The sequence below is a fragment of the Protopterus annectens genome, chromosome 2.part1 (genome assembly GCF_019279795.1).
Source record: "Protopterus annectens isolate FY-2018-M chromosome 2.part1, PAN1.0, whole genome shotgun sequence".
Lineage (NCBI taxonomy): Eukaryota > Metazoa > Chordata > Ceratodontiformes > Protopteridae > Protopterus > Protopterus annectens.
In genome coordinates this window covers 1,854,920,715-1,854,938,165 of record NC_056729.1, presented here as the reverse complement: position 1 = coordinate 1,854,938,165, position 17,451 = coordinate 1,854,920,715, and positions in this window count along the sequence as shown.

The window sequence follows — 17,451 nt, the reverse complement described above, 5'->3', positions numbered from 1 at the left end:
ACTACATGGAAAAAGCAAGTTGAAGCAGAGTTCAACTACAACATGCCTATCAATTTGCAAATAGTGCCAGAATGTGGTTATTATATTAACTTTTTGTCATGGCTTTAAGAATACCTAGGAATGACTATTATACATATGTTTCCTGGCAAAATTATATATGTAATAGCTACTGAAATAATTTTTTATATCTGCTACACACAGACTTGCTTTAAGGGAAATCACAAGTTAACTGGGTGCACAATGGAAACCTCACCGCATTATGCAATACCACCTGAAGTGCCATTTAGCATGACAAACTACAGTTGCACATTTCAAGACATTGTGGAAATGCTGACCACTACAAGTGAGAAAAGAAAAGGGGCTAATTGCGATACCTAGGCAACTCATTCACAGGAAAGACACATAAAAACAGGCAGTTTGAGTTTTTCCTAATGCTGGGTATGAACCATTGGCAAGAAGAAGAATTATGTCTACAGACTTGGACATTATCTCATTGTCTCACCAAGGAAATCTTACTTCACACATGCCAAAGTCATACATTTGAAAGGACAGTGATACCCTATGTAGCCAATGGAAATAATGTGACATACATCTGGACTTGAACCCTTGATGCTATGGCCAAAAGGCAATTTTTAGAGAAGTGGTTTATAGCAGCACAGCATGAGGAAGTTGCACTTCATTATATCCAGTAGCCAAAGAGCTGTTTTAGTAACTGTTGCAAAGTAGTGCCTTTACTGTGCCTTTACTCTGTATTCTGATTGAATGGAATGTTTAAGCACCTTTGATTGAGGATAAGCGGACTATTGCGGGTGACAACAACAACTGACAAGGTTTTGCCATAGCACATGACAGTCATTCACTGTCACTCACCATTGGTGCAGGATGACAAACTCTGTGCAAAGACTGAGGACAAAAAGTTAAGGATTTCTTATGGGCCACTGCTAGTTGTGCTGTGTGTGTGATTGTATTTTTTGACAAGATTAAATGTGAGGAAAAAGAGGTTGATAGGAAAGTGGTCAAATAGGTGAGAAAGCAGAGGGGACCACAAATGGGAAAGAATAGAGGAATTTGCAGGAAAGTAGTAGGAGAGGACCATAGCTATCCACTTCTTCACAGCATAAATATAGAAATGTAGACAGAATTTGCTGATTTTGGACAGTCACCACTCCAAGGGTAGGTGACAACAACAGAATAATGCTGTACAGCCAATTATACCAGATAATGGGTGTCACCAAGACATATAGGTGAAGTGGAGAGTTATGTATGGGTCATTATTTTTTTGTGGAGCAGGTACCAATTTTTAATATATATATATATATATATATATATATATATATATATATATATATATATATTTTTTACAGAGACAGGAATGTTGGGGAAGGGGTTTAGGAATATGAGGGTTGGTTAGGAAGGTTAGGTGAGGAAGCAGGTGCATATATACAGGACAAACTAGCCAGAAAAGATGGTGATAGACACAAAAGGGAATAGGTAGGGGACATCACAGGTGCACCTACCTAGGGGACATCAGAGGTGCACCTACATCAAGCATGAAAACAATAAGATTTTAGTCATCACCCTCAGAACTGTCATCACTGTTTCCTGTTTCAGTTTCTTGTATCAGTGCTTGATGTGGCATCATCTTCCCAATGAGAGAAAGCACCTTTTCAACACAGCTGATTCAGGCAGAGACCCCTTTCCATAATACCCTTCACCAGCCCTGACATTTCTTGTTGGGTGACAAAATCACTACCTCTACTGTTACTACTCCAAGAGGGTAACAATGCATCAGCTGCTGGGGCAGAGCTACCTGATGTGGATGGGCCAAGTAGGACAGTGGTTGTGGAAGCAGTGCTAATTGCATGAGACCCTGAGGTGCTGGATGTCAGTGCTGCAACCTATGGAGGGATGAAGGGTTGATCCAAAGTAGTCAGTCTACCTCTCAGTACTGCATGCAAGGTTTTATATGAAGACATGTATGACAACAGAACATTTTTTAGACATATAAAATACCCCCCTACCACGAAAAAAAAAAAAGGAGAGAGGGAGAGAGAGAAGGTGTGGAATGAGACAGGAAAGAGTTAGAGAATTAGATTCACAGCATTTCACATGACTATATAATTTCAAACAATGAACAGTTATGCTTATCCAGTTTATGCAGCTTTGCCCCATCCAGGTATGATGAGAAGGTCTTACTATGTTGAGCCATTAATCAACTGAACTGCTATGATATCATAAATACCACTATTTATTACAACATTGCCATATTGCATAAAGTGCAAAAGTTATTAAGTTTACATTAAGACCTGATGCATATGTATTCAGTGCCTCTCTGAGGTGAGGTAACCTCACTTGGTGCATCCCACTTTTCACTGCAACATCTTCAGCAGCTGCACAAAACAGAACAAGACAGAAAGAGACATGAAAGCATACTGAATAATAGTCTTGGGTGGGTACTGTATTCTATATCATTTAATATAGCAGGTCAGTATACTTATACAATGTGGGATGTCAGCAATACTAAACTCATCCTGACATTGGCTAAGGATGTCCTTCTTGCATAATTTCAGATCAGTATACTGGTGACGGCACCTCTCCAGTGCATGGGATGCCAGCTGCACTGTAGACAGCCTTTGCTAATCTGTGCCAAGAATCAGTATTATACTGAGACCCAGTATAGCCCTCCTGCAGCAGCCTATGGCTGTAGTGCTTCATAAAGAGTGCCACAAAAATCCTGGACTCCTCAACACCCTACCTCTGTGCTCTAAATGTAGCACTATCATCTCCCGGACCAGCCGTGTCTGCAGAAGTCAAGCAGCAACTCTAAGGATAAATTGGTGCCAAATTCCAATCTCATGTTTTGTGGTTAGTGTGCAAACATGCACAACAATGCCAGCTGCATTTATGTGATGGTGAGCAAAAAGATACAAGTATAAAAAAGGCAGAAGCTAATTTATCAAACAGCAAAAAGGTGTAAGATAGGGCAGTGAAAGTTGTTATGTGTGTTGCTGAACATATTCACAGTTCTGCAGATGGTCAACACTGAAAGCCTCAATGGCCTGGCTTGTTATCCTTGGTATTTTTGATGTTAAAAAGGACAACTTGGCCCATGACTTTCTGGAATTACACATTGTAGGAAGTTAGTTGGCCAATGTGGAAATCAAACCTAAGGAATATATAATACATAAAGTACTAGAAAGGTGGTTATTTGACAGTGCTATAGTAGAATTCAGTTTTAGTCATGTTTATTAGTGTTATCTTCCTAATCATAGTATTTTTAGAAATTGTATTTTGACACCCTATTTAAATTAAAAAAGCACACATAAACATGTTATTTAGATTTGAACCCTGGATCATCTGTGTGATACCTCTAAAGACACAGCACTTATACTTTACACCACAGAGAAAGCGAATGACAGGGTAACGGTGAACTTTCTCCACTAAGTACTGTCCAGAATGCTGATGGCATAATGCTGCCCAAGTAACATTTTTTCACCCTTTTCCTTAAGCAGGTAAGCAATTCCCCTTGGGTCTGAGGTTGCAGATTTCATGTGGTGTTTCCTTATCAACTGTATATCGCTCTACTACTTCAATATCATACAGTCCATGATATGTTAAATGGGGTCTATCCTGCAGCATCAGCAGCATAGATTTATAGACTTGAGCCAGTTGCACATACACATACAAGAGAGCAGCAGAAGCAGCCTCTGACGTTGCTTTTTTTTCCCTAAGTGTGATGGTGGCTGTATTCATGTAGGTTTTGTTTTTTAGAGCCAGGAGCTACACCACCTCTACACAGCTATTTTATAGCTTACTGAATGGCTCCACCACACTGCATTGGTTAATTTGCATGAGATTCAGCTGTTTATACTTTAATTTGCATACTGTGCTGTTTACCTTCATGTAGTGGCTCTACAGGATGTATAGAGCTGTTTAGTAAATACAAAATAACATGCTATAATGTGAGCATCACTGCGTGATGCTCACACAATAAGAGTACAGAAATAACTTGTTCATGAATCCGGACCTTTAGTTTTAAAGATGTTTTAATAAAGTTACCCATATTTCTATAAGTGTTATAGCATCTTCTACACCCCACTCTGTGACCTTGGTTTACCATCTCATCAAAGGGCAGCACCTCAGGAGTGCAGTGCTTCCACTAGGTGCACTACAGTGTCAGTACTGGAAAATATATCCCATACAACCTGAGTGGGAATAGAGCTTGTTGCTTTCTAATCTTCCTTACATCATAGGCAAGTGCAGTATTACTGAAACTAACAATGGAGATATGTCCTAGAGATATGGAATATTACCTCAGTGAGAAGGAAGAAAACAAACCCAGGGATGCAAGCTGAAAGGAACCAGCTCATTTGACTGAAACTCATTTTGCTGAAACGTATATGTCCTGTTTCCTACTGCAGTGCGATCCTGGAGTTAGTATATATAGTAAGGGGGTGTGTGGGGAGTACAGCCCCTGACATTGGGGGTGTGGGGGGCTTAGCCCCCCATATAGTTTGGGTATATATTGTATTCTGGAAAGAGATATTCATTTGACTTGTAAGTATCCATGTCTATGGTTTACTATGTTTAAAATAGGTGGGGGGCTATGCCTTCACACCCCCCCCCTTACTATATATACTAACTCCAAGATCGCACTACAGTGAGGAACAGGGCATATACCTATCAGCGAAATGAGTTTCAGTGAAATGAGTTTTCAGTGAAGTGAGCTTTGAGTGAATTGTGCTTAGGCAGATGAGTTTCAGTGAAATGAGTTTTCAACTAAATGAGTTTCAGTGAAATGAGTTTCAGTGAAATGAGTTTTCAATGAAATGAAGTATACCCTAATATTGGTCTCACACAGAATACTGACTCTGTTCAACCTGTGTTCATTTTGATGACTCTACTCATCACAAAATACTTCAAACAGGTTGTCGTTCATCCATGTATTTTACATATATACATATCTATATCTATATCTATATCTATATCTATATCTATATATATATATATATATATATATTTATATATATATATATACGTATGTTTAGATATGTATATATATGAGTCTACTTTCATTCACTGAAAACTCATTTCACTGACTTTCAATTCACCCTCAAAAAATTGCTGAAAGTTCATATCACTGAAAACTCATTTCACTGAATCACATTTCACTGAATGTAAGTACTGCTGGGCAGATAAAATGTATATGCCCTTTTCCCCACTGTAGTGCGATCCTAGAGTTAGTATGTATAGTTGGGGGGTAGGGGGCACATCCCCCCACATTGGGGATTGTAGGGAGCAAAGCCCCCACCTACTTAGCTTTTGTATTTATGAATCTCATTTCACTGAAAACTAACAATATAAAACCAAAAGTAAGTGGGGGGGGTATGTCCCACACACATAGCCGGCCTTAGGCATAGGCCAACTAGGCGGCCGCCTAGGGCGCCACTCTGGTAGGGGCGCTTTTCCAGTATTTATTTGGTGTAGGTAGACCAGGATGGGGGCACCAGCTAGTGTGGTGAGGGGCGCCATGGAGCCCATTTGCCTAGGGCGCCAGTTGACCTAAGGCCGCTCCTGCCCACACACCCACCAATGTGGGGTGCTGTGCCCCCCACACCCCCTCTAACTATATATACTAACTCCAGGATTGCACTGTAGTGGGGAAAATGGCATATATGTTTTATTTGCCCAACAGTACGTACATTCAGTGAAATGTGATTCAGTGAAATGAGTTTTCAGTGATTTGAGCTTTCAGCGATTTGGTGTGAATGTTTTGAAATTCAGAGAAATTAGTTTTCAGTGAATCAAAGTAGACCCATACATACACACACACACACACACACACACACACACACACACACACACACACACACACACACACACACACACACACACGCACACATGCACACACGCACACATGCACACACGCGCGTGCACACACACACACACACACACACACACACACACAGATATATATATATATATATATATATATATATATATATGCAGATATACATATATGGATATACTGAAGATGGTCAACTCTACCTTAGGCAACAAGATTTGATCAACTAAACAGAATGCTGACAGGTGTGCAAGATCAGTTCTCAGGGTAAGGAAATATGCCCTCTCCCCAGAATTGTGTAATCTCGGAGTTAGTATATGTACTTAGTAGGTAGTGTGAGGGATGCAGGGTGGCTTGATTGCTTACTTGCTTGTTTTAATCTAATCTTTTTACATGTGCCAATATTGTCGATTAGTGCATGCATAGTAGTGTGTCAGTATTTGCAAAGATGATCTTTCGATGTCAGCTTTGTAAACATCGAGATTTGGGTGTTTTAGGGAATAAGAATACACCAATGTAAATGATGAAAGGTTGGACAATAAATGGGTATTATTTTAACAAATGGCTGAGCCCTCTTTGGTTTTTGTTCAAAAAACAAGAAAGGGTTACCTTCCCAAGCATTATGAATTAGAGTGTAACCCACATTTCAGGTCTGTTGAAAACCACCTTGCCTTTAAATAAGACAAGGAGTGTTATGCAGGAAAATTGTACTGCAGTTTGAAAGTTGAGTGTCTAATAATACCGATAGTTGGCTTTATATTCTGTAACAGCTAGAAAAACAGGTAGCAACCTGGATTAACAAAACCTGGAAGCTGAAGTTGAAAAAAGTGTCCTGATAGAAATTAATTTCTGTGGATACAAAAGGATAATCTGTATCTGACCCTGACAAAACAGGTGACAAACTGCTGACCTAGAGAAATGTGCTGTATTTTCTTTTTTTGTGTGAGATGTATGTTATGCAAGGACCAATTTCCCTGTAAGAGGCTGTTTTTATAAAACTGAGTTTTAAACTTGCTTTTGAAAGCTGTTTATGTTTCTTTCAAAAATCATAGTTTGCTGTGGAAAGCTTTTTATATTGAAGGCTTCACCTTATTGAAAATGCATTACCCTACGAGTCCCTCAGCTTATATAGAGGCCTTCAGGGAAATGGATGCTGAATACACTGTACTTTTGAACAAGTGCCAGAGATTGTGACCCAGAATGGATTTTCATTATTTATCCCATCCTAGAAAAAAATACTGAGCAGCATTTAAATAAAAAAAAAAATAACTACCAGCAGGAAAATCTGCAAAGCTGTTCTCCTAGCTCCACTATAGTTATGCTTTTCATTGGAGGTTTAGAGAGAAAAGGTCAACAAACACTGTTATTTCAATAGTCTTGACATGACAGCACAGGTCAAGCATAAGGCACTTAATACATGACATGACATGACATAACAAGGCATGTCAGAGCAGAAAGTTACAGGTATAAGTTCAATGAGAAAATACAGTAACAAACAAATAATGTCCTTGCTGAATTCACTGCACACATGCTTCCCGCTTTGTCAAAGGGGGTGGTGAGCTCTAACTGCAAATATAAAGTCAGCACGTTATATAAAAAGCAAATGATATATTACACAAAAAACAGCCAATGACTTATAACATCACTTTATTGAAACTGGATCATCCTTTCAGTGCCTCAGCTTACAAAGAAGCGTTCAGGGAAGTCAATGCTGAATTCCCTGTACTCATACCTCTCAACAGCTTAACTCAAAAAATCTGGACAAAGCCAAAAATAATGGGGAGACAAAGGCCCAAAAATAGAGAAAACAATGTAAATGTTACTCTTTTAAACTAAAAAGTGTCAGAATAAGATATTTTGCATTGCCATGCATTTTCTGAAGGACATGAAGTCTGAAACTGAAATGTCTCTCATTTTTTAGTGAATTCAGTACTCACTAATTTGGCAGAAAAATCACACATTTTGTGAAGAACAAACCACACATATGAGGAAAAAATCTAGACATTCTGAAAAAATCTGGAAAGTTGAGAATGTACTTTGTAGCACATGTTGTTGATTGTGGATAGCACTGTAACTTGTGCTGGAGACTGGGGGCAGCAATGAATTTGCTTTACTGGAAAGGCTCACCCAGACTCTGCTACAGTTTGCTGTGAGGCAAAGGTTAGTTTGCTTTCTATTTGTTGTATTCTGTATTACTTTATTACCTTTTTCTAATTTGTATACTGTGATTTGTTTTCTTTACACTGTGTTTTACTTGTATTCTGCTTTTAACTGCATATTAAAACTTGAAAAGACACCACAACTCTGTCTCTTGTGAGTCAGACAGAAATTAGAACAGGTCAATTAAGGAGTCACACATAAGTTAGAAGAGGTCAGTTAAGTTTAATCATCTGTGAACTGAGGAGGTGGAGCTAAGAACTACACCTTCTATTTAAGTGGTAAAATAAAACAGTTCAGAGCTTTACTGGAAAGGCTCACCCAGACCCTGCTACAGTTTGCTATGAGGGAAAGGTTAGTTTGCTTTTTATTTGCTGTATTCTGTATTACTTTTTTACCTTTTTCTATTTTGCATACTGTGATTTTTCTTTACACTGTGTTTTACTTGTATTATGCTTTTGACTGCATATTAAAACTTGAAAAGACACCACTGCTCTGTCTCTTGTGAGTCGGATAGAATTTAGAACAGGTCAATTAAAGAGTCACATATAAGTTTGAAGAGGTCAGTTAAGGTTAATCATCTGTGAACTGAGGGGATAGAGCTAGGAACTACACCAACTATTTAAGGGGTACAATAAAACTTTTCAGAGCTTTACTGAAAAGGCTCACCCAGACTCTTCTACAGTTTGCTGTGAGGGAAAGGTTAGTTTGCTTTTTATTTGTTGTATTCTGTATTACTTTATTACCATTTTCTATTTTGTGTACTGTGATTTGTTTTCTTTACACTGTGTTTTACTTGTATTCTGCTTTTAACTGCATATTAAAACGTGAAAAGACACCACAACTCTGTCTCTTGTGAGTCAGACAGAAATTAGAACAGGTCAATTAAGGAGTCACACATAAGTTAGAAGAGGTCAGTTAAGTTTAAACATCTGTGAACTGAGGGGGTGGAGCTAAGAACTACACCTTCTATTTAAGTGGTAAAATGAAATAGTTCAGAGCTTTACTGGAAAGGCTCACCCAGACCCTGCTACAGTTTGCATTGAGGGAAAGGTTAGTTTGCTTTTTATTTGTTGTATTCTGTATTACATTTTTACCTTTTTCTATTTTGCATACTGTGATTTTTCTTTACACTGTGTTTTACTTGTATTATGCTTTTGACTGCATATTAAAACTTGAAAAGACACCACTGCTCTGTCTCTTGTGAGTCGGATAGAATTTAGAACAGGTCAATTAAAGAGTCACATATAAGTTAGAAGAGGTCAGTTAAGGTTAATCATCTGTGAACTGAAGGGATAGAGCTAGGAACTACACCAACTATTTAAGGGGTACAATAAAACTTTTCAGAGCTTTACTGAAAAGGCTCACCCAGACTCTTCTACAGTTTGCTGTGAGGGAAAGGTTAGTTTGCTTTTTATTTGTTGTATTCTGTATTACTTTATTACCATTTTCTATTTTGTGTACTGTGATTTGTTTTCTTTACACTGTGTTTTACTTGTATTCTGCTTTTAACAGCATATTAAAACTTGAAAAGACACCACAGCTCTGTCTCTTGTGAGTCAGACAGAAATTAGAACAGGTCAATTAAGGAGTCACACAAAGGTTATAAGAGGTCAATTAAGGTTAATCATCTGTGAACTGAGGGTGTGGAGCTAAGAACTACACCTTCTATTTAAGGGGTAAAATAAAACATTTCAGAGCTTTACTGGAAAGGCTCATCCAGACTCTGCTACAGTTTGCTGTGAGGGAAAGGTTAGTTTGCTTTTTATCTGTTGTATTTTGTATTACTTTATTACATTTTTCTATTTTGTATACTGTGAATTGTTTTCTTTACATTTTGTTTTACTTGTATTCTGCTTTTAACTGCATATTAAAACTTGAAAATACACCACAGATCTGTCTCTTGTGAGTCAGACAGAAAATTTTCCCACCCTCCCAACTGATTACTGCTGTGTGCTTAAACACTACTGTCTTTCTAGTTGCCTGGCGCTTATATTAATTTGACCATATATCTCATTTCCTCTCTGCTTTTACTGGTTGGTGTGAGTAAGCACAAAATTATCATTTTGTGAAATCACTCCCCTTCAGCTATTTAAATTTATTGGCCATCCTAATATATTCCATGGTACCAGAATAAAAAAGTGACCACCCCCTTTACATCTATCTTGCTGTTTTAAAAATAGTGACTCTCCACTAAAACTTAACTTTTTCGACAGGCAAAACTTAAGTTACATACTTTCACATCTAACTACTCTAGTGCACACTGCAGTGTTTAGGATAAACTATTTTTTTCATCTTATCTTTAAGCATCTATTGCAAGACCACCAGTTACTGGAGAGCCCACATCCTGCCTCTTAGTAGTCATCTTGGGATTAGTGCTTCTGTTTTCTCCTGATGAGATAATGAGTATTACATTCTTTCCTGGAGACTGCCAATCACCAGAAAGCTTAATAACTGCTTTATAGGTGACATCTTGGAATCTGTGCTTATATTCTGATCTTGGTGAGAGTAGGAACAGAGTGCATTGAGTCCTGACTGTCTCTGGTTGGAGAGTGAGTGTCTGTGCTTAATGTACCTGATTGGTCTGGTTGATATTCAAGGCATCTACCAGAAAAAGTCTACAAGCCTGCAGACCCTTGCATCATCTGGGACAAGACTGTGGATCACCAAACAGGCTGTGGCCTGCTTCTCTTCTTGGGTTGGTGCTAACATTTTGCTTCTGGTGAGAGAAAAAGCAAAGGAGCATTGTATCCCTACAGAGTGAAACTGTGCTAAGACCAGCATTAGTAGTAGCCAGGCAGTAGCCATTCATGTGACTCCCCTCTTTTCATCAATCTTGACAAGCTAATTATTTTCAGTAAGTACTGCTTGATTTCTTCCTAACTTCAGAATATCTGCCAAAATACGTCATCCTTAAATTTTCAGGGTCTATGTATTGGTTTCCCCTTGAGTGTTTGGCAATGCTCTGTACAGACTCAGACACTTTGAGTGACAATTTTCCTGTAAAAGTCTTCAGTACTTAATATATTGAGCTCATATATAGGCATGTCTAAAGGTCAGTTCCCTGTGCTTTCTCCTGTCAACATGGTGAACTTGGACATCCTGAGGCAGTGTAGCAACTGCCTCGTGTACACAGACAACCCTCTCCTCTTACATCCCAACATTATGACTTGTGAGAGGTGCACATATATATATATAGCCAAATTGGAAGCCAAGCACTCTCCAGCCAAGACTGTATTAGCCAGTCAAGAGGAGAAGGATTACACCTGCACCACACCACATTCAGCCCATAGCCTTCCAGAACATACACCATCACAACCCTCACATAGTATCACAAAACACACACCTACTTTCACTGAGGCTCTCAATAAAAATCTGCCCAAACAACAGAGAACTCCGAGGCAGAAAAGCAAACAACCACCACATCCCAGCACAAATCATGAGACACATAGCTCACATAAACAGAGTGCCACTCAACCAAAGCCCATAAGGCAAAACAACTTACCCAATACACTAGTCATAGGTGACTCAATAGTAAGGCACACTGATGTCCCACTCACTAGGTTGAATAAGGAGAAAGCTACGGTCAGCTGCCTGTCTTTTGCCAGGATCTGCTACATAATGCACACACTTAGGTCACTCCACAACAAGTACAAATATCACTCTGTCATTGTTCATGTTGGTGTGAATGACCTGAGACATACCTCCCTGCACTACATGAAAAGAGACATAGAGGAGCTCTCTGATCTTGTAGCCCAGGCAGGTATGACCCTACCTCTGAGTAGCATCCTACTGTCAACCAAAATAGTACCACAGTACAAGCAGAAAATGATTGTTTCTGGTGTCATTCTAAGGAGATCCAGTATCTGTCTGTCTGGGATGACATGATTGATAGACCTTGATGCTTCACCAGAGATAGCCTGCACCTGTCACCCCAGGGATTCCAGATACTGGCCAAGGCTCTTGCCATCCCTATAGTGGCTTTTTTAGACAATGTTCTAAAGACAAAATTACCACCATAACAGCTACAAGCAAACAAAATCTGAGTGTTATGCTACTCAACATTAGAAGTCTAAATCTCAAAATGCACTCACTCGAAGCACTCCTTAAAATGAAGAACATTGACATCTGTGCAGTGGCGGAGAGCACCCCAGCACTACCATGCTATAATTCATACCACACCTTTCGGCCCCTAAACCTGGACCAAAGCACTAAAGGTGGTGGTGTCTCCCTATTCATAAAGGATATGCATACCTCCAGACTAGTAACCCAACATAACGCCTCAGAGATACTTCAGGTACAACTAACACTGAGTAAAACTGCAATCCAGGCTGTAGCCTGCTATAGATCCCCCACCATGTCCCAAGACTCCCACTCCACATTCCTAAACACACTGGAAAATATTAGGGTACAACCCAATACCCTTATACTGGGAGACTTTAACTACCCCTCCATTAACTGGGAAAATGATTCATGTACCAACACACTTGCTCAACTCTTAATTCCAATGCCCTGGACCAACTCATTATTACCCCCACCAGGGGTAGAAACATCCTTGACCTGGTCATTACTAGCATGAATGACTGTTGCTCTACACCAGTAATCAACTCCTCCCTAGTCAGATCTGACCACAAGCGAATCACTATGGATATCTACATCCCACCCTCACCCCCCTAAAGGAAACAACCATATAAAAACTTCTCCAAAGCCAATTTTGGGCTTCTACAAACAGAGGTAGCTAACTTCATGACACCCAATTAAATGGAAAATAGGTGCATGACTGCTGAATCATACATCAATGCACTGTATGAGCACATACACAAGCGCATGGAATGGGCCACACCAAACAGAACCAAGATGCTCTCCTCCAAAAATAGGAAGCAAATCCTGTGGTCCCCCACCATAAAAAAAACTCTACAACAGAAGGAAAAAAACTGTTGCAGAAAAGGGTGAAGTCCCAAAACTGGAAAAACTCCTTTGTTAGCCTCAGCAAAAAACTGAGATCCATCATCAAATCCTCTAAAGCTAGCTATGAAAACAAAATTGCTGCAGATTCTAAAGACAACCACAAGGCATTCTATAGTTATGTCAATAATCTACATGGCAATACTCAGATCTGCTCTGAGTTACAGCATAATGGCAATACATATACAGAACCAACTGATATTGCAAACATCCTGGCTGACAGGTTTAGTGTGAACTTTATCCCCTTTCCACCCCCTAAAGGGCCTATCACTATACCCGAGGAATGCCAAGTCCCTATTATCATGGCTACACAGGTAAAAAACGCACTGTCCAAAGCCAAGAATACATCTTCCATGGAACCTGATAATATCCCTGGCTGTGTTCTACATGAATTACAAAGTGAACTGGCACCACACCTGAGTACCCTCTTCAATAACAAGCCTCATTTCAGTCTTTGTCCCTACCGAATGGCACACTGTTACGGTCATCACACTCCACAAAGGGGGAGTGACTACAGACCCTGGGAACTACTGCCCATTAGCCTGATGAGTCTGATATGTAAGGCTATGGAGTTCATCATCATAGACCTTATAAATAAGGACACAGGGACTCTCCAAACTCTGGACCCCAGGCAGTATTGGTATGTGAAAGGTAGATCATGCCTGTTCAACTTGAAAGACTTATTCGAGTCTATCACAAGAGCTGTGGTTGAGGGCAAGGTAGTTCACACAGCCTACCTAGATCTTGCCAAGGCCTTCAACACTATCTCTCACTCAGGAATCATAGATAGACTCACTAAAGTAGGCATAAACTCCTATGTAATAAGATGGGTTGCCAACTAACTCACTGATAGAACCCACACTGTGAAACCAGCGGACTCCAAATCTGACTACTAAACAGTTATAAGTGGTGTCCCACAAGGATCAGTCCTAGGTCCTCTCCTGTTTGGCATCTACTTCTCTGAAGTTCAAGCCAACACAAAGGGACTCTGGCTGATCAAGTTCGCAGATGATTGCAAACTGGGAGCCATTATTGATTCTCCAACTGATGTAAACATTCTACAAAAAGGCCTCACTGACACCAATGGCTGGTCCCTAGAACCATGGCCTTAAGCCCAATGTCAAAAAGTACAGTGTCATTCCCTTTGGGAAAAATTCGGTGCCCATGAACTACCACATAGGCGGTAGTCCACTAAACACTGAGACCTTGGGACACAGGTTGACAGCAACCTCTCCTTTGATAACCACATTGCCACTGTAGTCAGAAAGTCCTTCTATGTGGCATGTCTCATTACAAAATATTTCTCATCCAGGAAGAAAGAGGTCATAATCCCTCTATACTTGTCCCTCATTAGACCTATTAGAGAAATCAATGCCCCATTTGGTGTGTACCTCACTAAACACCTACAACATCTGGAAAGGCCAAAAAAATACCTCACGAAGAGGATCTTAGGCCATAGACACATGCCCTATATAAACAGACTCAAAAAATTCCAGCTATACTCTGTCTCTTATCCCCTACTTAGAGGTGATTTCTGCTTGACCTACAAAGCCATGTCTGACCCAGAGCTGCTAGATCTGCTACACCTAAAGAAATCCCAATCCCTCCATGCCACACGCTCCAGGGACCTTAACCTCATTACTACAATAAACAGAATATGCTGGAGGGAAGGGTTCCTAACCCAGAGACTTCCCATACTCTGGAACAAATTTCCCATTCACATCAAGCAAAGCACTTCACTGGCCCTCTTTAAGAGAAATCTTGATGAGAGGGTGGGCAATAGGAAGTTCACCCCGGGGATCACTTCAGTGGCCTTGATTGACAGGGGCACTGGGAACTAACTTTGGGCGGCATGATGCCAGGGAATCTTCTTGGGTTAGGCTTGTATAGGCTCCACGGCCATTAGCCTAGTACACACCTATGAACCCTATGAACCTATTATTTAGCTGATCCTTAAGAAACAATACTGAGCAGTATTTAAATTTAAAAATATACTAGCAGTAATGTCTGCAATAACTAATAACATTTTCACTCAGGCAGTGGTATTTACAAGAAGTACTGTTACCTCGTCAAACTGATGCTGGGCACTACAAAAAAACATACAGTTAAAACTGATACTGTACAAAATGAAATGCGGTTAGCAAAACTGCATGTTAAATCACAGTACTTACACAATGCTTCCTTGACTACCCTTTGTCTATACTGGGGATCATCTCGTAGAAGGGGTGCTTCTAAATTGTATGTCACCTATGCCTAGAATGGGGACCTAGTGACAGCAAAAAACATGCCCTTCTCTGCTGATGTGAGAGTGGTTGAGTGAATCAAAAAAGGGAAAAAAGTAATAGAAGCTCCTTAGGAAAGCTTGACTGCCCAAAAAGAAACACATATGAACAGTCAAGCTTCTCAGCAAGAAACAAACAAGATGCAACAAACAATGTACGAGTGTAGATATTCAGCAAGAAAACAGTGTAAGAAACTTCTCTGTGTGGAAGATTTTCAGTCCATATATTTCTAGTTAATCTCTGTATGTTAATCAGATCAGACAATAGTAGTAGAAACAGCGAACGTAAACTCATCTTAAGTCAAAACCAAAACAAAACAAAAAGTAATAATAGAAAATATATAATTGTACAGCATTACTAAGTATTCGAAAGTAATCCAAGCAAGGCAGGTAGTCTGTTTCCAGTCGAAAATCCTTTATTAAGTACACAGACAAGCGATCCAAGTAAAACAAAAATTGAGTAATAATTTCCTCACAAGCTTTCTAAACATATATATACTTTTTATCAGGCATGGGAGTGGTTTATTGTGCTGTAAAACAAAGTGTTATTGGTACACATGTTAAATTCACATCCCTTCCCCCATCAGTGTGACATTCAAGCTGGTCCTGGCCTACTTAGTAGCTGTCATAATAATATATAACCCTTATGTACTTTAAATAGCATTATAAAATGATGTGGCACCTCTTATTTAACCAAATTATTAAGTAGATTATTAAGTCTGTGATTTTATCCAAGACAATATAATACATGGCTGGAAATATATCAACCTTAGTTCATTTGGCAATCAAAAAATATATATAAATATATACATATACATTTTGCATGTAAAAATCAATTTCTATTTTCATAACCTATTGTTAACAAAGATTGTTTTTGCCCTTCTAGACTTCTTCAGGTCTGTGTACAAGAACCCTAAAAGCATATATAATTGTATAATTAGTATTGTTATTACACATCATTTTGACTAAAGTGGAAAAAAGAACCAGAAAAAAATAAAAATAAGAAAAAATGTATGTATGATAATGGAAACAAAATATACACTTACATTTCAACTGATTTAAAATGATATTTAAAACCAATTTGTAGAATAAAATAAAATAAAATACGTATAGTCATGTAAACAATGTGGCAATTTTCTAAGTTTCAGTGCACTTTTAATTGAACAGTAGTAGTTTAGTCCAGGCTTCCTAAAAGAGTTCAGCTTTAATTGCCACATGAGTTCATGTTTCTCCAGAATATTCGGGATGTCTCCTTCAAGATCACCCATGTCTATGCGATCCAAGTTCTGGAACTTAAAACCTGTGTGTCTTTTATGAAGCGAAAGGTGTTTGGCTAGTGCATTATTTTTACATCCGGATTGGATTTCTGACAGATAACATGAAATCCTATGCTTAAGTTTATTTACAGTCTTGCCCACATCAAAAGCATCACATTTGTTGCACTGTGCCCTATAATTTTAGTGTTACAGTCACCCCCTTCACTGGTTTTAATGACCTTTAAATAAGGGCAATAAAAACTATCACCTTGCTGTATAAATATACAAAATGTACAATTAGTTTCACATCTTTTATTGCTTTTCTCACTTGGTCTAGGATTAAATTCAACAAAACTTCTAATATTCCTGGCCAGCAGAGCTAACATAGCCCTGGGCAAATGGGAGGAGGACTTTGTGTTAAACAACACAGATTATAAGCAGCATATCACATGCTATTTACATTTTATTGATGATGTCTTTATTGTGTGAGAAGGTGACACCTTGCAGCTTGGAGATTTTATCACTTACCTCAATCAAACAACCCCCTTCCTGAAGTTTACCTCTTCCCATAGCTGTACTTCAATCACTTTGTTAGATATGCAGATTTCCAAGGACACCAACAATAACAGAATCATCACTGATCTATTCAGAAAACCAACGAGGGTTAACTTATTACTCCACAGTAACTTGAAAACAACACAACCAACTAGTACTCATGGACACAAAAGACAGCGAAACTTGCAGATGTTCTCCTTTTCCAAAACTTTATTCTATATGCGCTTTCGTAAGGACCAGTATCCAAACATCCTCAGACAAAGCTGCACAAGCAGTCAATGGCTTATATACTTATACAATTAATAAATAAAACAATAAAACAATTATATAAAAAACAATTGAATAGTTAAATAAACAACTCAATTCCTTTCCTCCTATGGAAAACTATTTAC